The sequence below is a fragment of the Schistocerca gregaria genome, chromosome 4 (genome assembly GCF_023897955.1).
Source record: "Schistocerca gregaria isolate iqSchGreg1 chromosome 4, iqSchGreg1.2, whole genome shotgun sequence".
Classification (NCBI taxonomy): domain Eukaryota; kingdom Metazoa; phylum Arthropoda; class Insecta; order Orthoptera; family Acrididae; genus Schistocerca; species Schistocerca gregaria.
The window spans coordinates 13955665-13978851 of record NC_064923.1 but is presented as its reverse complement, the minus strand read 5'-3'; the positions used below and the strand labels follow the sequence as shown (position 1 = coordinate 13978851).

Genomic DNA, 23187 nt, shown 5'->3' with positions numbered 1-23187 from the left:
CCCAGATACTGTTTGCTATAAGGCCACGACGCGCAACTGATATCCAAAATTCGTGTGCCTCCTGTGAGGATCGAACTCACGACCCCTGGTTTACTAGACCAGTGCTCTGCCACTGAGCTAAAGAGGCGCGGCCTAGCGGTACTTTTGCGTACTTCATCCTTACGGTCGTCTGGATCATCAGACTTCAGCTGACAACACTTCATATTACCGTCTAATATTTGCAGCTATGGCGACCCATTACTGCTTGCCTACACATCTGACACGTAAAGGAAGTGCTCTCCAAATAACACCACTTGCATTTCAGAACATGTCTTTCACACATGTCTACAAAATCACCTTCACCTTCAAATACAGTTTCGTAGCGACTGACGGAGACGTAGGCAAAGTTTAAAGTTGCTATTTCCATTACATCACGTTAATCAGAAAAACGGTAAGTTACATCTGCAGAGGAACAAAATTCCGTTCCTCCCCACGTGGGGCTCGAACCCACGACCCTGGGATTTAGAGCCTTATGTTCTACCGACTGAGCTAGCCGCGCTGCCTCGGTGAGTATATGCCGGTTAGCACGTCACACAGTACTCGTTTGGGTTGATTGGTCCCATACAGAACCTCCCCATGTTGCCTAATGTTTTCCTAACGTCACACTCGTCACGTAGTTCACTTTTATTTCATAATCATTTCTGAGAGGTAACAGAATTGCATGACAACCTGCAGAGCTAGTTTCGTCAAAATTAACACACATACTTGATGTGACTCATAAGCCCAACGAGTTACTTTCCGACGTTATTTTAGATGTGCAAGTGCCAGTCAAAAACACGCGGCGACGGCAATATGCAAACCAATTCGCTAGTTAACACCGGTCTTGTTGTGCGTGTTTCAAGCTCAAGAGCATCTCCAAGCAGAAAATGGTCAACAGCAACGTTCACACGGTTTCTTACTGCTCAAGTGCTACACTAAAACGGTATGTTTCTTTTTCAGATCTGGAAAAACACGACCGAGAGAGGAATCAAACACGCAATCTTCGGATACGAAGTCCGACGCCTTATCCATTAGGCCACACGGTCACTGACAAACAAGTGGAACTTATATACGACTCATCTCAAAACGCTCACACCACTGAGGAGTTGTGTTTTCGTTCTACACAGACGCTGCCCCTTGCTCTTTCCCACCCATTTGATACATTCAACCTGCTACGAGACCTACCAAATATAGACTGGGAAACTAAACCACACACTTTGTGCATTCGGAAATGTAAGGCAGGGCGTCCCTCGCCGCATTTGCTACGATGTCCATTTGCTACTTCTGCAGAAGTGGCGGCGGCGACGACGACGACGACGACGACGACGACGACGACGACGACGACGACAACTGCGGAAGGCTCTGAGATATGTGAGAAATACATCTATAAAATATATTTCAGACTGTCCCATCCCACCTTATGCTGTACCGCTTTGGCAAATGCTTTATCTGCGCCATTCGCCTTAATCACATCTGAGAGTAATTCTTAATAAAACGCCTCTCGCTAATTGTTAGTCATCCCAGATACTGTTTGCTATAAGGCCACGACGCGCAACTGATATCCAAAATTCGTCTGCCTCCTGTGAGGATCGAACTCACGACCCCTGGTTTACTAGACCAGTGCTCTGCCACTGAGCTAAAGAGGCGCGGCCTAGCGGTACTTTTGCGTACTTCATCCTTACGGTCGTCTGGATCATCAGACTTCAGCTGACAACACTTCATATTACCGTCTAATATTTGCAGCTATGGTGACCCATTACTGCTTGGCTACACATCTGACACGTAAAGGAAGTGCTCTCCAAATAACACCACTTGCATTTCAGAACATGTCTTTCACACATGTCTACAAAATCACCTTCACCTTCAAATACAGTTTCGTAGCGACTGACGGAGACGTAGGCAAAGTTTAAAGTTGCTATTTCCATTACATCACGTTAATCAGAAAAACGGTAAGTTACATCTGCAGAGGAACAAAATTCCGTTCCTCCCCACGTGGGGCTCGAACCCACGACCCTGGGATTTAGAGCCTTATGTTCTACCGACTGAGGTAGCCGCGCTGCCTCGGTGAGTATATGCCGGTTAGCACGTCACACAGTACTCGTTTGGGTTGATTGGTCCCATACAGAACCTCCCCATGTTGCCTAATGTTTTCCTAACGTCACACTCGTCACGTAGTTCACTTTTATTTCATAATCATTTCTGAGAGGTAACAGAATTGCATGACAACCTGCAGAGCTAGTTTCGTCAAAATTAACACACATACTTGATGTGACTCATAAGCCGAACGAGTTACTTTCCGACGTTATTTTAGATGTGCAAGTGCCAGTCAAAAACACGCGGCGACGGCAATATGCAAACCAATTCGCTAGTTAACACCGGTCTTGTTGTGCGTGTTTCAAGCTCAAGAGCATCTCCAAGCAGAAAATGGTCAACAGCAACGTTCACACGGTTTCGTACTGCTCAAGTGCTACACTAAAACGGTATGTTTCTTTTTCAGATCTGGAAAAACACGACCGAGAGAGGAATCAAACACGCAATCTTCGGATACGAAGTCCGACGCCTTATCCATTAGGCCACACGGTCACTGACAAACAAGTGGTACTTATATACGACTCATCTCAAAACGCTCACACCACTGAGGAGTTGTGTTTTCGTTCTACACAGACGCTGCCCCTTGCTCTTTCCCACCCATTTGATACATTCAACCTGCTATGAGACCTACCAAATATAGACTGGGAAACTAAACCATACACTTTGTGCATTCGGAAATGTAAGGCAGGGCGTCCCTCGCCGCATTTGCTACGATGTCCATTTGCTACTTCTGCAGAAGTGGCGGCGGCGGCGACGACGACGACGACGACGACGACGACGACAACCGCGGAAGGCTCTGAGATATGTGAGAAATACATCTATAAAATATATTTCAGACTATCCCATCCCACCTTATGCTGTACCGCTTTGGCAAATGCTTTATCTGCGCCATTCGCCTTAATCACATCTGAGAGTAATTCTTAAGAAAACGCCTCTCGCTAATTGTTAGTCATCCCAGATACTGTTTGCTATAAGGCCACGACGCGCAACTGATATCCAAAATTCGTCTGCCTCCTGTGAGGATCGAACTCACGACCCCTGGTTTACTAGACCAGTGCTCTGCCACTGAGCTAAAGAGGCGCGGCCTAGCGGTACTTTTGCGTACTTCATCCTTACGGTCGTCTGGATCATCAGACTTCAGCTGACAACACTTCATATTACCGTCTAATATTTGCAGCTATGGCGACCCATTACTGCTTGGCTACACATCTGACACGTAAAGGAAGTGCTCTCCAAATAACACCACTTGCATTTCAGAACATGTCTTTCACACATGTCTACAAAATCACCTTCACCTTCAAATACAGTTTCGAGCGACTGACGGAGACGTAGGCAAAGTTTAAAGTTGCTATTTCCATTACATCACGTTAATCAGAAGAACGGTAAGTTACATCTGCAGAGGAACAAAATTCCGTTCCTCCCCACGTGGGGCTCGAAGCCACGACCCTGGGATTAAGAGCCTTATGTTCTACCGACTGAGCTAGCCGCGCAGCCTCGGTGAGTATATGCCGGTTAGCACGTCACACAGTACTCGTTTGGGTTGATTGGTCCCATACAGAACCTCCCCATGTTGCCTAATGTTTTCCTAACGTCACACTCGTCACGTAGTTCACTTTTATTTCATAATCATTTCTGAGAGGTAACAGAATTGCATGACAACATGCAGAGCTAGTTTCGTCAAAATTAACACACATACTTGATGTGACTCATAAGCCGAACGAGTTACTTTCCAACGTTATTTTAGATGTGCAAGTGCCAGTCAAAAACACGCGGCGACGGCAATATGCAAACCAATTCGCTAGTTAACACCGGTCTTGTTGTGCGTGTTTTAAGCTGAAGAGCATCTCCAAGCAGAAAATGGTCAACAGCAACATTCACACGGTTCCGTACTGCTCAAGTGCTACACTAAAACGGTATGTTTCTTTTTCAGATCTGGAAAAACACGACCGAGAGAGGAATCAAACACGCAATCTTCGGATACGAAGTCCGACGCCTTATCCATTAGGCCACACGGTCACTGACAAACAAGTGGAACTTATATACGACTCATCTCAAAACGCTCACACCACTGAGGAGTTGTGTTTTCGTTCTACACAGACGCTGCCCCTTGCTCTTTCCCACCCATTTGATACATTCAACCTGCTACGAGACCTACCAAATATAGACTGGGAAACTAAACCACACACTTTGTGCATTCGGAAATGTAAGGCAGGGCGTCCCTCGCCGCATTTGCTACGATGTCCATTTGCTACTTCTGCAGAAGTGGCGGCGGCGGCGACGACGACGACGACGACGACGACAACCGCGGAAGGCTCTGAGATATGTGAGAAATACATCTATAAAATATATTTCAGACTGTCCCATCCCACCTTATGCTGTACCGCTTTGGCAAATGCTTTATCTGCGCCATTCGCCTTAATCACATCTGAGAGTAATTCTTAGTAAAACGCCTATCGCTAATTGTTAGTCATCCCAGATACTGTTTGCTATAAGGCCACGACGCGCAACTGATATCCAAAATTCGTCTGCCTTCTGTGAGGATCGAACTCACGACCCCTGGTTTACTAGACCAGTGCTCTGCCACTGAGCTAAAGAGGCGCGGCCTAGCGGTACTTTTGCGTACTTCATCCTTACGGTCGTCTGGATCATCAGACTTCAGCTGACAACACTTCATATTACCGTCTAATATTTGCAGCTATGGCGACCCATTACTGCTTGGCTACACATCTGACACGTAAAGGAAGTGCTCTCCAAATAACACCACTTGCATTTCAGAACATGTCTTTCACACATGTCTACAAAATCACCTTCACCTTCAAATACAGTTTCGAGCGACTGACGGAGACGTAGGCAAAGTTTAAAGTTGCTATTTCCATTACATCACGTTAATCAGAAGAACGGTAAGTTACATCTGCAGAGGAACAAAATTCCGTTCATCCCCACTTGGGGATCGAACCCACGACCCTGGGATTAAGAGCCTTATGTTCTACCGACTGAGCTATCCGCGCTGCCTCGGTGAGTATATGCCGGTTAGCACGTCACACAGTACTCGTTTGGGTTGATTGGTCCCATACAGAACCTCCCCATGTTGCCTAATGTTTTCCTAACGTCACACTCGTCACGTAGTTCACTTTTATTTCATAATCATTTCTGAGAGGTAACAGAATTGCATGACAACATGCAGAGCTAGTTTCGTCAAAATTAACACACATACTTGATGTGACTCATAAGCCGAACGAGTTACTTTCCGACGTTATTTTAGATGTGCAAGTGCCAGTCAAAAACACGCGGCGACGGCAATATGCAAACCAATTCGCTAGTTAACACCGGTCTTGTTGTGCGTGTTTCAAGCTCAAGAGCATTCCAAGCAGAAAATGGTCAACAGCAACATTCACACGGTTTCGTACTGCTCAAGTGCTACACTAAAACGGTATGTTTCTTTTTCAGATCTGGAAAAACACGACCGAGAGAGGAATCAAACACGCAATCTTCGGATACGAAGTCCGACACCTTATCCATTAGGCCACACGGTCACTGACAAACAAGTGGAACTTATATACGACTCATCTCAAAACGCTCACACCACTGAGGAGTTGTGTTTTCGTTCTACACAGACGCTGCCCCTTGCTCTTTCCCACCCATTTGATACATTCAACCTGCTACGAGACCTACCAAATATAGACTGGGAAACTAAACCACACACTTTGTGCATTCGGAAATGTAAGGCAGGGCGTCCCTCGCCGCATTTGCTACGATGTCCATTTGCTACTTCTGCAGAAGTGGCGGCGGCGACGACGACGACGACGACGACGACAACCGCGGAAGGCTCTGAGATATGTGAGAAATACATCTATAAAATATATTTCAGACTGTCCCATCCCACCTTATGCTGTACCGCTTTGGCAAATGCTTTATCTGCGCCATTCGCCTTAATCACATCTGACAGTAATTCTTAATAAAACGCCTCTCGCTAATTGTTAGTCATCCCAGATACTGTTTGCTATAAGGCCACGACGCGCAACTGATATCCAAAATTCGTGTGCCTCCTGTGAGGATCGAACTCACGACCCCTGGTTTACTAGACCAGTGCTCTGCCACTGAGCTAAAGAGGCGCGGCCTAGCGTTACTTTTGCGTACTTCATCCTTACGGTCGTCTGGATCATCAGACTTCAGCTGACAACACTTCATATTACCGTCTAATATTTGCAGCTATGGCGACCCATTACTGCTTGGCTACACATCTGACACGTAAAGGAAGTGCTCTCCAAATAACACCACTTGCATTTCAGAACATGTCTTTCACGCATGTCTACAAAATCACCTTCACCTTCAAATACAGTTTCGTAGCGACTGACGGAGACGTAGGCAAAGTTTAAAGTTGCTATTTCCATTACATCACGTTAATCAGAAAAACGGTAAGTTACATCTGCAGAGGAACAAAATTCCGTTCCTCCCCACTTGGGGCTCGAACCCACGACCCTGGGATTTAGAGCCTTATGTTCTACCGACTGAGCTAGCCGCGCTGCCTCGGTGAGTATATGCCGGTTAGCACGTCACACAGTACTCGGTTGGTTTGATTGGTCCCATACAGAACCTCCCCATGTTGCCTAATGTTTTCCTAACGTCACACTCGTCACGTAGTTCACTTTTATTTCATAATCATTTCTGAGAGGTAACAGAATTGCATGACAACCTGCAGAGCTAGTTTCGTCAAAATTAACACACATACTTGATGTGACTCATAAGCCGAACGAGTTACTTTCCGACGTTATTTTAGATGTGCAAGTGCCAGTCAAAAACACGCGGCGACGGCAATATGCAAACCAATTCGCTAGTTAACACCGGTCTTGTTGTGCGTGTTTTAAGCTCAAGAGCATCTCCAAGCAGAAAATGGTCAACAGCAACATTCACACGGTTCCGTACTGCTCAAGTGCTACACTAAAACGGTATGTTTCTTTTTCAGATCTGGAAAAACACGACCGAGAGAGGAATCAAACACGCAATCTTCGGATACGAAGTCCGACGCCTTATCCATTAGGCCACACGGTCACTGACAAACAAGTGGAACTTATATACGACTCATCTCAAAACGCTCACACCACTGAGGAGTTGTGTTTTCGTTCTACACAGACGCTGCCCCTTGCTCTTTCCCACCCATTTGATACATTCAACCTGCTACGAGACCTACCAAATATAGACTGGGAAACTAAACCACACACTTTGTGCATTCGGAAATGTAAGGCAGGGCGTCCCTCGCCGCATTTGCTACGATGTCCATTTGCTACTTCTGCAGAAGTGGCGGCGGCGGCGAAGACGACGACGACGACGACGACAACCGCGGAAGGCTCTGAGATATGTGAGAAATACATCTATAAAATATATTTCAGACTGTCCCATCCCACCTTATGCTGTACCGCTTTGGCAAATGCTTTATCTGCGCCATTCGCCTTAATCACATCTGACAGTAGTTCTTAATAAAACGCCTCTCGCTAATTGTTAGTCATCCCAGATACTGTTTGCTATAAGGCCACGACGCGCAACTGATATCCAAAATTCGTGTGCCTCCTGTGAGGATCGAACTCACGACCCCTGGTTTACTAGACCAGTGCTCTGCCACTGAGCTAAAGAGGCGCGGCCTAGCGTTACTTTTGCGTACTTCATCCTTACGGTCGTCTGGATCATCAGACTTCAGCTGACAACACTTCATATTACCGTCTAATATTTGCAGCTATGGCGACCCATTACTGCTTGGCTACACATCTGACACGTAAAGGAAGTGCTCTCCAAATAACACCACTTGCATTTCAGAACATATCTTTCACACATGTCTACAAAATCACCTTCACCTTCAAATACAGTTTCGTAGCGACTGACGGAGACGTAGGCAAAGTTTAAAGTTGCTATTTCCATTACATCACGTTAATCAGAAAAACGGTAAGTTACATCTGCAGAGGAACAAAATTCCGTTCCTCCCCATTTGGGGCTCGAACCCACGACCCTGGGATTTAGAGCCTTATGTTCTACCGACTGAGCTAGCCGCGCTGCCTCGGTGAGTATATGCCGGTTAGCACGTCACACAGTACTCGGTTGGTTTTATTGGTCCCATACAGAACCTCCCCATGTTGCCTAATGTTTTCCTAACGTCACACTCGTCACGTAGTTCACTTTTATTTCATAATCATTTCTGAGAGGTAACAGAATTGCATGACAACCTGCAGAGCTAGTTTCGTCAAAATTAACACACATACTTGATGTGACTCATAAGCCGAACGAGTTACTTTCCGACGTTATTTTAGATGTGCAAGTGCCAGTCAAAAACACGCGGCGACGGCAATATGCAAACCAATTCGCTAGTTAACACCGGTCTTGTTGTGCGTGTTTTAAGCTCAAGAGCATCTCCAAGCAGAAAATGGTCAACAGCAACATTCACACGGTTCCGTACTGCTCAAGTGCTACACTAAAACGGTATGTTTCTTTTTCAGATCTGGAAAAACACGACCGAGAGAGGAATCAAACACGCAATCTTCGGATACGAAGTCCGACGCCTTATCCATTAGGCCACACGGTCACTGACAAACAAGTGGAACTTATATACGACTCATCTCAAAACGCTCACACCACTGAGGAGTTGTGTTTTCGTTCTACACAGACGCTGCCCCTTGCTCTTTCCCACCTATTTGATACATTCAACCTGCTACGAGACCTACCAAATATAGACTGGGAAACTAAACCACACACTTTGTGCATTCGGAAATGTAAGGCAGGGCGTCCCTCGCCGCATTTGCTACGATGTCCATTTGCTACTTCTGCAGAAGTGGCGGCGGCGGCGAAGACGACGACGACGACGACGACGACGACGACGACAACCGCGGAAGGCTCTGAGATATGTGAGAAATACATCTATAAAATATATTTCAGACTGTCCCATCCCACCTTATGCTGTACCGCTTTGGCAAATGCTTTATCTGCGCCATTCGCCTTAATCACATCTGAGAGTAATTCTTAAGAAAACGCCTCTCGCTAATTGTTAGTCATCCCAGATACTGTTTGCTATAAGGCCACGACGCGCAACTGATATCCAAAATTCGTGTGCCTCCTGTGAGGATCGAACTCACGACCCCTGGTTTACTAGACCAGTGCTCTGCCACTGAGCTAAAGAGGCGCGGCCTAGCGTTACTTTTGCGTACTTCATCCTTACGGTCGTCTGGATCATCAGACTTCAGCTGACAACACTTCTTATTACCGTCTAATATTTGCAGCTATGGCGACCCATTACTGCTTGGCTACACATCTGACACGTAAACGAAGTGCTCTCCAAATAACACCACTTGCATTTCAGAACATGTCTTTCACACATGTCTACAAAATCACCTTCACCTTCAAATACAGTTTCGTAGCGACTGACGGAGACGTAGGCAAAGTTTAAAGTTGCTATTTCCATTACATCACGTTAATCAGAAAAACGGTAAGTTACATCTGCAGAGGAACAAAATTCCGTTCCTCCCCACGTGGGGCTCGAACCCAAGACCCTGGGATTTAGAGCCTTATGTTCTACCGACTGAGCTAGCCGCGCTGCCTCGGTGAGTATATGCCGGTTAGCACGTCACACAGTACTCGTTTGGTTTGATTGGTCCCATACAGAACCTCCCCATGTTGCCTAATGTTTTCCTAACGTCACACTCGTCACGTAGTTCACTTTTATTTCATAATCATTTCTGAGAGGTAACAGAAGTGCATGACAACCTGCAGAGCTAGTTTCGTCAAAATTAACACACATACTTGATGTGACTCATAAGCCGAACGAGTTACTTTCCGACGTTATTTTAGATGTGCAAGTGCCAGTCAAAAACACGCGGCGACGGCAATATGCAAACCAATTCGCTAGTTAACACCGGTCTTGTTGTGCGTGTTTCAAGCTCAAGAGCATCTCCAAGCAGAAAATGGTCAACAGCAACGTTCACACGGTTTCGTACTGCTCAAGTGCTACACTAAAACGGTATGTTTCTTTTTCAGATCTGGAAAAACACGACCGAGAGAGGAATCAAACACGCAATCTTCGGATACGAAGTCCGACGCCTTATCCATTAGGCCACACGGTCGCTGACAAACAAGTGGAACTTATATACGACTCATCTCAAAACGCTCACACCACTGAGGATTTGTGTTTTCGTTCTACACAGACGCTGCCCCTTGCTCTTTCCCACCCATTTGATACATTCAACCTGCTACGAGACCTACCAAATATAGACTGGGAAACTAAACCACACACTTTGTGCATTCGGAAATGTAAGGCAGGGCGTCCCTCGCCGCATTTGCTACGATGTCCATTTGCTAATTCTGCAGAAGTGGCGGCGGCGGCGAAGACGACGACGACGACGACGACGACGACAACCGCGGAAGGCTCTGAGATATGTGAGAAATACATCTATAAAATATATTTCAGACTGTCCCATCCCACCTTATGCTGTACCGCTTTGGCAAATGCTTTATCTGCGCCATTCGCCTTAATCACATCTGAGAATAATTCTTAATAAAACGCCTCTCGCTAATTGTTAGTCATCCCAGATACTGTTTGCTATAAGGCCACGACGCGCAACTGATATCCAAAATTCGTCTGCCTCCTGTGAGGATCGAACTCACGACCCCTGGTTTACTAGACCAGTGCTCTGCCGCTGAGCTAAAGAGGCGCGGCCTAGCGGTTTTTTTGCGTACTTCATCCTTACGGTCGTCTGGATCATCAGACTTCAGCTGACAACACTTCATATTACCGTCTAATATTTGCAGCTATGGCGACCCATTACTGCTTGGCTACACATCTGACACGTAAACGAAGTGCTCTCCAAATAACACCACTTGCATTTCAGAACATGTCTTTCACACATGTCTACAAAATCACCTTCACCTTCAAATACAGTTTCGTAGCGACTGACGGAGACGTAGGCAAAGTTTAAAGTTGCTATTTCCATTACATCACGTTAATCAGAAAAACGGTAAGTTACATCTGCAGAGGAACAAAATTCCGTTCCTCCCCACGTGGGGCTCGAACCCACGACCCTGGGATTAAGAGCCTTATGTTCTACCGACTGAGCTAGCCGCGCTGCCTCGGTGAGTATATGTCGGTTAGCACGTCACACAGTACTCGTTTGGGTTGATTGGTCCCATACAGAACCTCCCCATGTTGCCTAATGTTTTCCTAACGTCACACTCGTCACGTAGTTCACTTTTATTTCATAATCATTTCTGAGAGGTAACAGAATTGCATGACAACCTGCAGAGCTAGTTTCGTCAAAATTAACACACATACTTGATGTGACTCATAAGCCGAACGAGTTACTTTCCGACGTTATTTTAGATGTGCAAGTGCCAGTCAAAAACACGCGGCGACGGCAATATGCAAACCAATTCGCTAGTTAACACCGGTCTTGTTGTGCGTGTTTTAAGCTGAAGAGCATCTCCAAGCAGAAAATGGTCAACAGCAACATTCACACGGTTTCGTACTGCTCAAGTGCTACACTAAAACGGTATGTTTCTTTTTCAGATCTGGAAAAACAAGACCGAGAGAGGAATCAAACACGCAATCTTCAGATACGAAGTCCGACGCCTTATCCATTAGGCCACACGGTCACTGACAAACAAGTGGAACTTATATACGACTCATCTCAAAACGCTCACACCACTGAGGAGTTGTGTTTTCGTTCTACACAGACGCTGCCCCTTGCTCTTTCCCACCCATTTGATACATTCAACCTGCTACGAGACCTACCAAATATAGACTGGGAAACTAAACCACACACTTTGTGCATTCGGAAATGTAAGGCAGGGCGTCCCTCGCCGCATTTGCTACGATGTCCATTTGCTACTTCTGCAGAAGTGGCGGCGGCGACGACGACGACGACGACGACAACCGCGGAAGGCTCTGAGATATGTGAGAAATACATCTATAAAATATATTTGAAACTGTCCCATCCCACCTTATGCTGTACCGCTTTGGCAAATGCTTTATCTGCGCCATTCGCCTTAATCACATCTGAGAGTAATTCTTAATAAAACGCCTCTCGCTAATTGTTAGTCATCCCAGATACTGTTTGCTATAAGGCCACGACGCGCAACTGATATCCAAAATTCGTCTGCCTCCTGTGAGGATCGAACTCACGACCCCTGGTTTACTAGACCGGTGCTCTGCCACTGAGCTAAAGAGGCGCGGCCTAGCGGTACTTTTGCGTACTTCATCCTTACGGTCGTCTGGATCATCAGACTTCAGCTGACAACACTTCATATTACCGTCTAATATTTGCAGCTATGGCGACCCATTACTGCTTGCCTACACATCTGACACGTAAAGGAAGTGCTCTCCAAATAACACCACTTGCATTTCAGAACATGTCTTTCACACATGTCTACAAAATCACCTTCACCTTCAAATACAGTTTCGTAGCGACTGACGGAGACGTAGGCAAAGTTTAAAGTTGCTATTTCCATTACATCACGTTAATCAGAAAAACGGTAAGTTACATCTGCAGAGGAACAAAATTCCGTTCCTCCCCACGTGGGGCTCGAACCCACGACCCTGGGATTAAGAGCCTTATGTTCTACCGACTGAGCTAGCCGCGCTGCCTCAGTGAGTATATGCCGGTTAGCACGTCACACAGTACTCGTTTGGGTTGATTGGTCCCATACAGAACCTCCCCATGTTGCCTAATGTTTTCCTAACGTCACACTCGTCACGTAGTTCACTTTTATTTCATAATCATTTCTGAGAGGTAACAGAATTGCATGACAACCTGCAGAGCTAGTTTCGTCTAAATTAACACACATACTTGATGTGACTCATAAGCCGAACGAGTTACTTTCCGACGTTATTTTAGATGTGCAAGTGCCAGTCAAAAACACGCGGCGACGGCAATATGCAAACCAATTCGCTAGTTAACACCGGTCTTGTTGTGCGTGTTTCAAGCTCAAGAGCATCTCCAAGCAGAAAATGGTCAACAGCAACGTTCACACGGTTTCGTACTGCTCAAGTGCTACACTAAAACGGTATGTTTCTTTTTCAGATCTGGAAAAACACCACCGAGAGAGGAATCAAACACGCAATCTTCGGATACGAAGTCCGACGCCTTATCCATTAGGCCACACGGTCACTGACAAACAAGTGGAACTTATATACGACTCATCTCAAAACGCTCACGCCACTGAGGAGTTGTGTTTTCGTTCTACACAGACGCTGCCCCTTGCTCTTTCCCACCCATTTGATACATTCAACCTGCTACGAGACCTACCAAATATAGACTGGGAAACTAAACCACACACTTTGTGCATTCGGAAATGTAAGGCAGGGCGTCCCTCGCCGCATTTGCTACGATGTCCATTTGCTACTTCTGCAGAAGTGGCGGCGGCGACGACGACGACGACGACGACGACGACGACAACCGCGGAAGGCTCTGAGATATGTGAGAAATACATCTATAAAATATATTTCAGACTGTCCCATTCCACCTTATGCTGTACCGCTTTGGCAAATGCTTTATCTGCGCCATTCGCCTTAATCACATCTGAGAGTAATTCTTAATAAAACGCCTCTCGCTAATTGTTAGTCATCCCAGATACTGTTTGCTATAAGGCCACGACGCGCAACTGATATCCAAAATTCGTCTGCCTCCTGTGAGGATCGAACTCACGACCCCTGGTTTACTAGACCAGTGCTCTGCCACTGAGCTAAAGAGGCGCGGCCTAGCGGTACTTTTGCGTACTTCATCCTTACGGTCGTCTGAATCATCAGACTTCAGCTGACAACACTTCATATTACCGTCTAATATTTGCAGCTATGGCGACCCATTACTGCTTGCCTACACATCTGACACGTAAAGGAAGTGCTCTCCAAATAACACCACTTGCATTTCAGAACATGTCTTTCACACATGTCTACAAAATCACCTTCACCTTCAAATACAGTTTCGTAGCGACTGACGGAGACGTAGGCAAAGTTTAAAGTTGCTATTTCCATTACATCACGTTAATCAGAAAAACGGTAAGTTACATCTGCAGAGGAACAAAATTCCGTTCCTCCCCACGTGGGGCTCGAATCCACGACCCTGGGATTTAGAGCCTTATGTTCTACCGACTGAGCTAGCCGCGCTGCCTCGGTGAGTATATGCCGGTTAGCACGTCACACAGTACTCGTTTGGGTTGATTGGTCCCATACAGAACCTCCCCATGTTGCCTAATGTTTTCCTAACGTCACACTCGTCACGTAGTTCACTTTTATTTCATAATCATTTCTGAGAGGTAACAGAATTGCATGACAACCTGCAGAGCTAGTTTCGTCTAAATTAACACACATACTTGATGTGACTCATAAGCCGAACGAGTTACTTTCCGACGTTATTTTAGATGTGCAAGTGCCAGTCAAAAACACGCGGCGACGGCAATATGCAAACCAATTCGCTAGTTAACACCGGTCTTGTTGTGCGTGTTTCAAGCTCAAGAGCATCTCCAAGCAGAAAATGGTCAACAGCAACGTTCACACGGTTTCGTACTGCTCAAGTGCTACACTAAAACGGTATGTTTCTTTTTCAGATCTGGAAAAACACCACCGAGAGAGGAATCAAACACGCAATCTTCGGATACGAAGTCCGACGCCTTATCCATTAGGCCACACGGTCACTGACAAACAAGTGGAACTTATATACGACTCATCTCAAAACGCTCACGCCACTGAGGAGTTGTGTTTTCGTTCTACACAGACGCTGCCCCTTGCTCTTTCCCACCCATTTGATACATTCAACCTGCTACGAGACCTACCAAATATAGACTGGGAAACTAAACCACACACTTTGTGCATTCGGAAATGTAAGGCAGGGCGTCCCTCGCCGCATTTGCTACGATGTCCATTTGCTACTTCTGCAGAAGTGGCGGCGGCGGCGGCGACGACGACGACGACGACGACGACGACGACAACCGCGGAAGGCTCTGAGATATGTGAGAAATACATCTATAAAATATATTTCAGACTGTCCCATCCCACCTTATGCTGTAACGCTTTGGCAAATGCTTTATCTGCGCCATTCGCCTTAATCACATCTGAGAGTAATTCTTAATAAAACGCCTCTCGCTAATTGTTAGTCATCCCAGATACTGTTTGCTATAAGGCCACGACGCGCAACTGATATCCAAAATTCGTCTGCCTCCTGTGAGGATCGAACTCACGACCCCTGGTTTACTAGACCAGTGCTCTGCCACTGAGCTAAAGAGGCGCGGCCTAGCGGTACTTTTGCGTACTTCATCCTTACGGTCGTCTGGATCATCAGACTTCAGCTGACAACACTTCATATTACCGTCTAATATTTGCAGCTATGGCGACCCATTACTGCTTGGCTACACATCTGACACGTAAAGGAAGTGCTCTCCAAATAACACCACTTGCATTTCAGAACATGTCTTTCACACATGTCTACAAAATCACCTTCACCTTCAAATACAGTTTCGAGCGACTGACGGAGACGTAGGCAAAGTTTAAAGTTGCTATTTCCATTACATCACGTTAATCAGAAGAACGGTAAGTTACATCTGCAGAGGAACAAAATTCCGTTCCTCCCCACGTGGGGCTCGAAGCCACGACCCTGGGATTAAGAGCCTTATGTTCTACCGACTGAGCTAGCCGCGCTGCCTCGGTGAGTATATGCCGGTTAGCACGTCACACAGTACTCGTTTGGGTTGATTGGTCCCATACAGAACCTCCCCATGTTGCCTAATGTTTTCCTAACGTCACACTCGTCACGTAGTTCACTTTTATTTCATAATCATTTCTGAGAGGTAACAGAATTGCATGACAACATGCAGAGCTAGTTTCGTCAAAATTAACACACATACTTGATGTGACTCATAAGCCGAACGAGTTACTTTCCAACGTTATTTTAGATGTGCAAGTGCCAGTCAAAAACACGCGGCGACGGCAATATGCAAACCAATTCGCTAGTTAACACCGGTCTTGTTGTGCGTGTTTTAAGCTGAAGAGCATCTCCAAGCAGAAAATGGTCAACAGCAACATTCACACGGTTCCGTACTGCTCAAGTGCTACACTAAAACGGTATGTTTCTTTTTCAGATCTGGAAAAACACGACCGAGAGAGGAATCAAACACGCAATCTTCGGATACGAAGTCCGACGCCTTATCCATTAGGCCACACGGTCACTGACAAACAAGTGGAACTTATATACGACTCATCTCAAAACGCTCACACCACTGAGGAGTTGTGTTTTCGTTCTACACAGACGCTGCCCCTTGCTCTTTCCCACCCATTTGATACATTCAACCTGCTACGAGACCTACCAAATATAGACTGGGAAACTAAACCACACACTTTGTGCATTCGGAAATGTAAGGCAGGGCGTCCCTCGCCGCATTTGCTACGATGTCCATTTGCTACTTCTGCAGAAGTGGCGGCGGCGGCGACGACGACGACGACGACGACGACAACCGCGGAAGGCTCTGAGATATGTGAGAAATACATCTATAAAATATATTTCAGACTGTCCCATCCCACCTTATGCTGTACCGCTTTGGCAAATGCTTTATCTGCGCCATTCGCCTTAATCACATCTGAGAGTAATTCTTAGTAAAACGCCTATCGCTAATTGTTAGTCATCCCAGATACTGTTTGCTATAAGGCCACGACGCGCAACTGATATCCAAAATTCGTCTGCCTTCTGTGAGGATCGAACTCACGACCCCTGGTTTACTAGACCAGTGCTCTGCCACTGAGCTAAAGAGGCGCGGCCTAGCGGTACTTTTGCGTACTTCATCCTTACGGTCGTCTGGATCATCAGACTTCAGCTGACAACACTTCATATTACCGTCTAATATTTGCAGCTATGGCGACCCATTACTGCTTGGCTACACATCTGACACGTAAAGGAAGTGCTCTCCAAATAACACCACTTGCATTTCAGAACATGTCTTTCACACATGTCTACAAAATCACCTTCACCTTCAAATACAGTTTCGAGCGACTGACGGAGACGTAGGCAAAGTTTAAAGTTGCTATTTCCATTACATCACGTTAATCAGAAGAACGGTAAGTTACATCTGCAGAGGAACAAAATTCCGTTCCTCCCCACGTGGGGATCGAACCCACGACCCTGGGATTAAGAGCCTTATGTTCTACCGACTGAGCTATCCGCGCTGCCTCGGTGAGTATATGCCGGTTAGCACGTCACACAGTACTCGTTTGGGTTGATTGGTCCCATACAGAACCTCCCCATGTTGCCTAATGTTTTCCTAACGTCACACTCGTCACGTAGTTCACTTTTATTTCATAATCATTTCTGAGAGGTAACAGAATTGCATGACAACATGCAGAGCTAGTTTCGTCAAAATTAACACACATACTTGATGTGACTCATAAGCCGAACGAGTTACTTTCCGACGTTATTTTAGATGTGCAAGTGCCAGTCAAAAACACGCGGCGACGGCAATATGCAAACCAATTCGCTAGTTAACACCGGTCTTGTTGTGCGTGTTTCAAGCTCAAGAGCATTCCAAGCAGAAAATGGTCAACAGCAACATTCACACGGTTTCGTACTGCTCAAGTGCTACACTAAAACGGTATGTTTCTTTTTCAGATCTGGAAAAACACGACCGAGAGAGGAATCAAACACGCAATCTTCGGATACGAAGTCCGACACCTTATCCATTAGGCCACACGGTCACTGACAAACAAGTGGAACTTATATACGACTCATCTCAAAACGCTCACACCACTGAGGAGTTGTGTTTTCGTTCTACACAGACGCTGCCCCTTGCTCTTTCCCACCCATTTGATACATTCAACCTGCTACGAGACCTACCAAATATAGACTGGGAAACTAAACCACACACTTTGTGCATTCGGAAATGTAAGGCAGGGCGTCCCTCGCCGCATTTGCTACGATGTCCATTTGCTACTTCTGCAGAAGTGGCGGCGACGACGACGACGACGACGACGACGACAACCGCGGAAGGCTCTGAGATATGTGAGAAATACATCTATAAAATATATTTCAGACTGTCCCATCCCACCTTATGCTGTACCGCTTTGGCAAATGCTTTATCTGCGCCATTCGCCTTAATCACATCTGACAGTAATTCTTAATAAAACGCCTCTCGCTAATTGTTAGTCATCCCAGATACTGTTTGCTATAAGGCCACGACGCGCAACTGATATCCAAAATTCGTGTGCCTCCTGTGAGGATCGAACTCACGACCCCTGGTTTACTAGACCAGTGCTCTGCCACTGAGCTAAAGAGGCGCGGCCTAGCGTTACTTTTGCGTACTTCATCCTTACGGTCGTCTGGATCATCAGACTTCAGCTGACAACACTTCATATTACCGTCTAATATTTGCAGCTATGGCGACCCATTACTGCTTGGCTACACATCTGACACGTAAAGGAAGTGCTCTCCAAATAACACCACTTGCATTTCAGAACATGTCTTTCACACATGTCTACAAAATCACCTTCACCTTCAAATACAGTTTCGTAGCGACTGACGGAGACGTAGGCAAAGTTTAAAGTTGCTATTTCCATTACATCACGTTAATCAGAAAAACGGTAAGTTACATCTGCAGAGGAACAAAATTCCGTTCCTCCCCACTTGGGGCTCGAACCCACGACCCTGGGATTTAGAGCCTTATGTTCTACCGACTGAGCTAGCCGCGCTGCCTCGGTGAGTATATGCCGGTTAGCACGTCACACAGTACTCGGTTGGTTTGATTGGTCCCATACAGAACCTCCCCATGTTGCCTAATGTTTTCCTAACGTCACACTCGTCACGTAGTTCACTTTTATTTCATAATCATTTCTGAGAGGTAACAGAATTGCATGACAACCTGCAGAGCTAGTTTCGTCAAAATTAACACACATACTTGATGTGACTCATAAGCCGAACGAGTTACTTTCCGACGTTATTTTAGATGTGCAAGTGCCAGTCAAAAACACGCGGCGACGGCAATATGCAAACCAATTCGCTAGTTAACACCGGTCTTGTTGTGCGTGTTTTAAGCTCAAGAGCATCTCCAAGCAGAAAATGGTCAACAGCAACATTCACACGGTTCCGTACTGCTCAAGTGCTACACTAAAACGGTATGTTTCTTTTTCAGATCTGGAAAAACACGACCGAGAGAGGAATCAAACACGCAATCTTCGGATACGAAGTCCGACGCCTTATCCATTAGGCCACACGGTCACTGACAAACAAGTGGAACTTATATACGACTCATCTCAAAACGCTCACACCACTGAGGAGTTGTGTTTTCGTTCTACACAGACGCTGCCCCTTGCTCTTTCCCACCCATTTGATACATTCAACCTGCTACGAGACCTACCAAATATAGACTGGGAAACTAAACCACACACTTTGTGCATTCGGAAATGTAAGGCAGGGCGTCCCTCGCCGCATTTGCTACGATGTCCATTTGCTACTTCTGCAGAAGTGGCGGCGGCGGCGAAGACGACGACGACGACGACGACGACGACGACGACAACCGCGGAAGGCTCTGAGATATGTGAGAAATACATCTATAAAATATATTTCAGACTGTCCCATCCCACCTTATGCTGTACCGCTTTGGCAAATGCTTTATCTGCGCCATTCGCCTTAATCACATCTGACAGTAATTCTTAATAAAACGCCTCTCGCTAATTGTTAGTCATCCCAGATACTGTTTGCTATAAGGCCACGACGCGCAACTGATATCCAAAATTCGTGTGCCTCCTGTGAGGATCGAACTCACGACCCCTGGTTTACTAGACCAGTGCTCTGCCACTGAGCTAAAGAGGCGCGGCCTAGCGTTACTTTTGCGTACTTCATCCTTACGGTCGTCTGGATCATCAGACTTCAGCTGACAACACTTCATATTACCGTCTAATATTTGCAGCTATGGCGACCCATTACTGCTTGGCTACACATCTGACACGTAAAGGAAGTGCTCTCCAAATAACACCACTTGCATTTCAGAACATATCTTTCACACATGTCTACAAAATCACCTTCACCTTCAAATACAGTTTCGTAGCGACTGACGGAGACGTAGGCAAAGTTTAAAGTTGCTATTTCCATTACATCACGTTAATCAGAAAAACGGTAAGTTACATCTGCAGAGGAACAAAATTCCGTTCCTCCCCATTTGGGGCTCGAACCCACGACCCTGGGATTTAGAGCCTTATGTTCTACCGACTGAGCTAGCCGCGCTGCCTCGGTGAGTATATGCCGGTTAGCACGTCACACAGTACTCGGTTGGTTTTATTGGTCCCATACAGAACCTCCCCATGTTGCCTAATGTTTTCCTAACGTCACACTCGTCACGTAGTTCACTTTTATTTCATAATCATTTCTGAGAGGTAACAGAATTGCATGACAACCTGCAGAGCTAGTTTCGTCAAAATTAACACACATACTTGATGTGACTCATAAGCCGAACGAGTTACTTTCCGACGTTATTTTAGATGTGCAAGTGCCAGTCAAAAACACGCGGCGACGGCAATATGCAAACCAATTCGCTAGTTAACACCGGTCTTGTTGTGCGTGTTTTAAGCTCAAGAGCATCTCCAAGCAGAAAATGGTCAACAGCAACATTCACACGGTTCCGTACTGCTCAAGTGCTACACTAAAACGGTATGTTTCTTTTTCAGATCTGGAAAAACACGACCGAGAGAGGAATCAAACACGCAATCTTCGGATACGAAGTCCGACGCCTTATCCATTAGGCCACACGGTCACTGACAAACAAGTGGAACTTATATACGACTCATCTCAAAACGCTCACACCACTGAGGAGTTGTGTTTTCGTTCTACACAGACGCTGCCCCTTGCTCTTTCCCACCTATTTGATACATTCAACCTGCTACGAGACCTACCAAATATAGACTGGGAAACTAAACCACACACTTTGTGCATTCGGAAATGTAAGGCAGGGCGTCCCTCGCCGCATTTGCTACGATGTCCATTTGCTACTTCTGCAGAAGTGGCGGCGGCGGCGAAGACGACGACGACGACGACGACGACGACGACGACAACCGCGGAAGGCTCTGAGATATGTGAGAAATACATCTATAAAATATATTTCAGACTGTCCCATCCCACCTTATGCTGTACCGCTTTGGCAAATGCTTTATCTGCGCCATTCGCCTTAATCACATCTGAGAGTAATTCTTAAGAAAACGCCTCTCGCTAATTGTTAGTCATCCCAGATACTGTTTGCTATAAGGCCACGACGCGCAACTGATATCCAAAATTCGTGTGCCTCCTGTGAGGATCGAACTCACGACCCCTGGTTTACTAGACCAGTGCTCTGCCACTGAGCTAAAGAGGCGCGGCCTAGCGTTACTTTTGCGTACTTCATCCTTACGGTCGTCTGGATCATCAGACTTCAGCTGACAACACTTCTTATTACCGTCTAATATTTGCAGCTATGGCGACCCATTACTGCTTGGCTACACATCTGACACGTAAACGAAGTGCTCTCCAAATAACACCACTTGCATTTCAGAACATGTCTTTCACACATGTCTACAAAATCACCTTCACCTTCAAATACAGTTTCGTAGCGACTGACGGAGACGTAGGCAAAGTTTAAAGTTGCTATTTCCATTACATCACGTTAATCAGAAAAACGGTAAGTTACATCTGCAGAGGAACAAAATTCCGTTCCTCCCCACGTGGGGCTCGAACCCAAGACCCTGGGATTTAGAGCCTTATGTTCTACCGACTGAGCTAGCCGCGCTGCCTCGGTGAGTATATGCCGGTTAGCACGTCACACAGTACTCGTTTGGTTTGATTGGTCCCATACAGAACCTCCCCATGTTGCCTAATGTTTTCCTAACGTCACACTCGTCACGTAGTTCACTTTTATTTCATAATCATTTCTGAGAGGTAACAGAAGTGCATGACAACCTGCAGAGCTAGTTTCGTCAAAATTAACACACATACTTGATGTGACTCATAAGCCGAACGAGTTACTTTCCGACGTTATTTTAGATGTGCAAGTGCCAGTCAAAAACACGCGGCGACGGCAATATGCAAACCAATTCGCTAGTTAACACCGGTCTTGTTGTGCGTGTTTCAAGCTCAAGAGCATCTCCAAGCAGAAAATGGTCAACAGCAACGTTCACACGGTTTCGTACTGCTCAAGTGCTACACTAAAACGGTATGTTTCTTTTTCAGATCTGGAAAAACACGACCGAGAGAGGAATCAAACACGCAATCTTCGGATACGAAGTCCGACGCCTTATCCATTAGGCCACACGGTCGCTGACAAACAAGTGGAACTTATATACGACTCATCTCAAAACGCTCACACCACTGAGGATTTGTGTTTTCGTTCTACACAGACGCTGCCCCTTGCTCTTTCCCACCCATTTGATACATTCAACCTGCTACGAGACCTACCAAATATAGACTGGGAAACTAAACCACACACTTTGTGCATTCGGAAATGTAAGGCAGGGCGTCCCTCGCCGCATTTGCTACGATGTCCATTTGCTAATTCTGCAGAAGTGGCGGCGGCGGCGAAGACGACGACGACGACGACGACGACGACAACCGCGGAAGGCTCTGAGATATGTGAGAAATACATCTATAAAATATATTTCAGACTGTCCCATCCCACCTTATGCTGTACCGCTTTGGCAAATGCTTTATCTGCGCCATTCGCCTTAATCACATCTGAGAATAATTCTTAATAAAACGCCTCTCGCTAATTGTTAGTCATCCCAGATACTGTTTGCTATAAGGCCACGACGCGCAACTGATATCCAAAATTCGTCTGCCTCCTGTGAGGATCGAACTCACGACCCCTGGTTTACTAGACCAGTGCTCTGCCGCTGAGCTAAAGAGGCGCGGCCTAGCGGTTTTTTTGCGTACTTCATCCTTACGGTCGTCTGGATCATCAGACTTCAGCTGACAACACTTCATATTACCGTCTAATATTTGCAGCTATGGCGACCCATTACTGCTTGGCTACACATCTGACACGTAAACGAAGTGCTCTCCAAATAACACCACTTGCATTTCAGAACATGTCTTTCACACATGTCTACAAAATCAC

General features: G+C 46.1%; 16 non-coding genes across 16 annotated transcripts; all 16 read right to left on the bottom strand.

Annotated features, from left to right (window-relative positions):
• Positions 1–55: 55 nt before the first annotated feature.
• Trnat-agu (transfer RNA threonine (anticodon AGU)) lies at positions 56–127 on the bottom strand. Its single transcript has one exon. It is a non-coding gene; the product is annotated as a tRNA-Thr (tRNA).
• Positions 128–1592: 1465 nt separating this feature from the next.
• Trnat-agu (transfer RNA threonine (anticodon AGU)) lies at positions 1593–1664 on the bottom strand. Its single transcript has one exon. It is a non-coding gene; the product is annotated as a tRNA-Thr (tRNA).
• A 1453-nt stretch (positions 1665–3117) lies between these two features.
• On the bottom strand, positions 3118–3189 carry Trnat-agu (transfer RNA threonine (anticodon AGU)). Its single transcript has one exon. It is a non-coding gene; the product is annotated as a tRNA-Thr (tRNA).
• A 1446-nt stretch (positions 3190–4635) lies between these two features.
• Trnat-agu (transfer RNA threonine (anticodon AGU)) lies at positions 4636–4707 on the bottom strand. Its single transcript has one exon. It is a non-coding gene; the product is annotated as a tRNA-Thr (tRNA).
• Positions 4708–6149: 1442 nt separating this feature from the next.
• Positions 6150–6221, bottom strand: Trnat-agu (transfer RNA threonine (anticodon AGU)). The gene has a single exon. It is a non-coding gene; the product is annotated as a tRNA-Thr (tRNA).
• A 1447-nt stretch (positions 6222–7668) lies between these two features.
• On the bottom strand, positions 7669–7740 carry Trnat-agu (transfer RNA threonine (anticodon AGU)). The gene has a single exon. It is a non-coding gene; the product is annotated as a tRNA-Thr (tRNA).
• Positions 7741–9199: 1459 nt separating this feature from the next.
• Positions 9200–9271, bottom strand: Trnat-agu (transfer RNA threonine (anticodon AGU)). Its single transcript has one exon. It is a non-coding gene; the product is annotated as a tRNA-Thr (tRNA).
• A 1453-nt stretch (positions 9272–10724) lies between these two features.
• On the bottom strand, positions 10725–10796 carry Trnat-agu (transfer RNA threonine (anticodon AGU)). The gene has a single exon. It is a non-coding gene; the product is annotated as a tRNA-Thr (tRNA).
• A 1441-nt stretch (positions 10797–12237) lies between these two features.
• On the bottom strand, positions 12238–12309 carry Trnat-agu (transfer RNA threonine (anticodon AGU)). Its single transcript has one exon. It is a non-coding gene; the product is annotated as a tRNA-Thr (tRNA).
• A 1450-nt stretch (positions 12310–13759) lies between these two features.
• Positions 13760–13831, bottom strand: Trnat-agu (transfer RNA threonine (anticodon AGU)). Its single transcript has one exon. It is a non-coding gene; the product is annotated as a tRNA-Thr (tRNA).
• A 1456-nt stretch (positions 13832–15287) lies between these two features.
• Trnat-agu (transfer RNA threonine (anticodon AGU)) lies at positions 15288–15359 on the bottom strand. Its single transcript has one exon. It is a non-coding gene; the product is annotated as a tRNA-Thr (tRNA).
• Positions 15360–16805: 1446 nt separating this feature from the next.
• Positions 16806–16877, bottom strand: Trnat-agu (transfer RNA threonine (anticodon AGU)). Its single transcript has one exon. It is a non-coding gene; the product is annotated as a tRNA-Thr (tRNA).
• Positions 16878–18319: 1442 nt separating this feature from the next.
• On the bottom strand, positions 18320–18391 carry Trnat-agu (transfer RNA threonine (anticodon AGU)). Its single transcript has one exon. It is a non-coding gene; the product is annotated as a tRNA-Thr (tRNA).
• Positions 18392–19850: 1459 nt separating this feature from the next.
• Positions 19851–19922, bottom strand: Trnat-agu (transfer RNA threonine (anticodon AGU)). Its single transcript has one exon. It is a non-coding gene; the product is annotated as a tRNA-Thr (tRNA).
• Positions 19923–21381: 1459 nt separating this feature from the next.
• Trnat-agu (transfer RNA threonine (anticodon AGU)) lies at positions 21382–21453 on the bottom strand. The gene has a single exon. It is a non-coding gene; the product is annotated as a tRNA-Thr (tRNA).
• A 1453-nt stretch (positions 21454–22906) lies between these two features.
• Trnat-agu (transfer RNA threonine (anticodon AGU)) lies at positions 22907–22978 on the bottom strand. Its single transcript has one exon. It is a non-coding gene; the product is annotated as a tRNA-Thr (tRNA).
• Between the last annotated feature and the right edge of the window lie 209 nt (positions 22979–23187).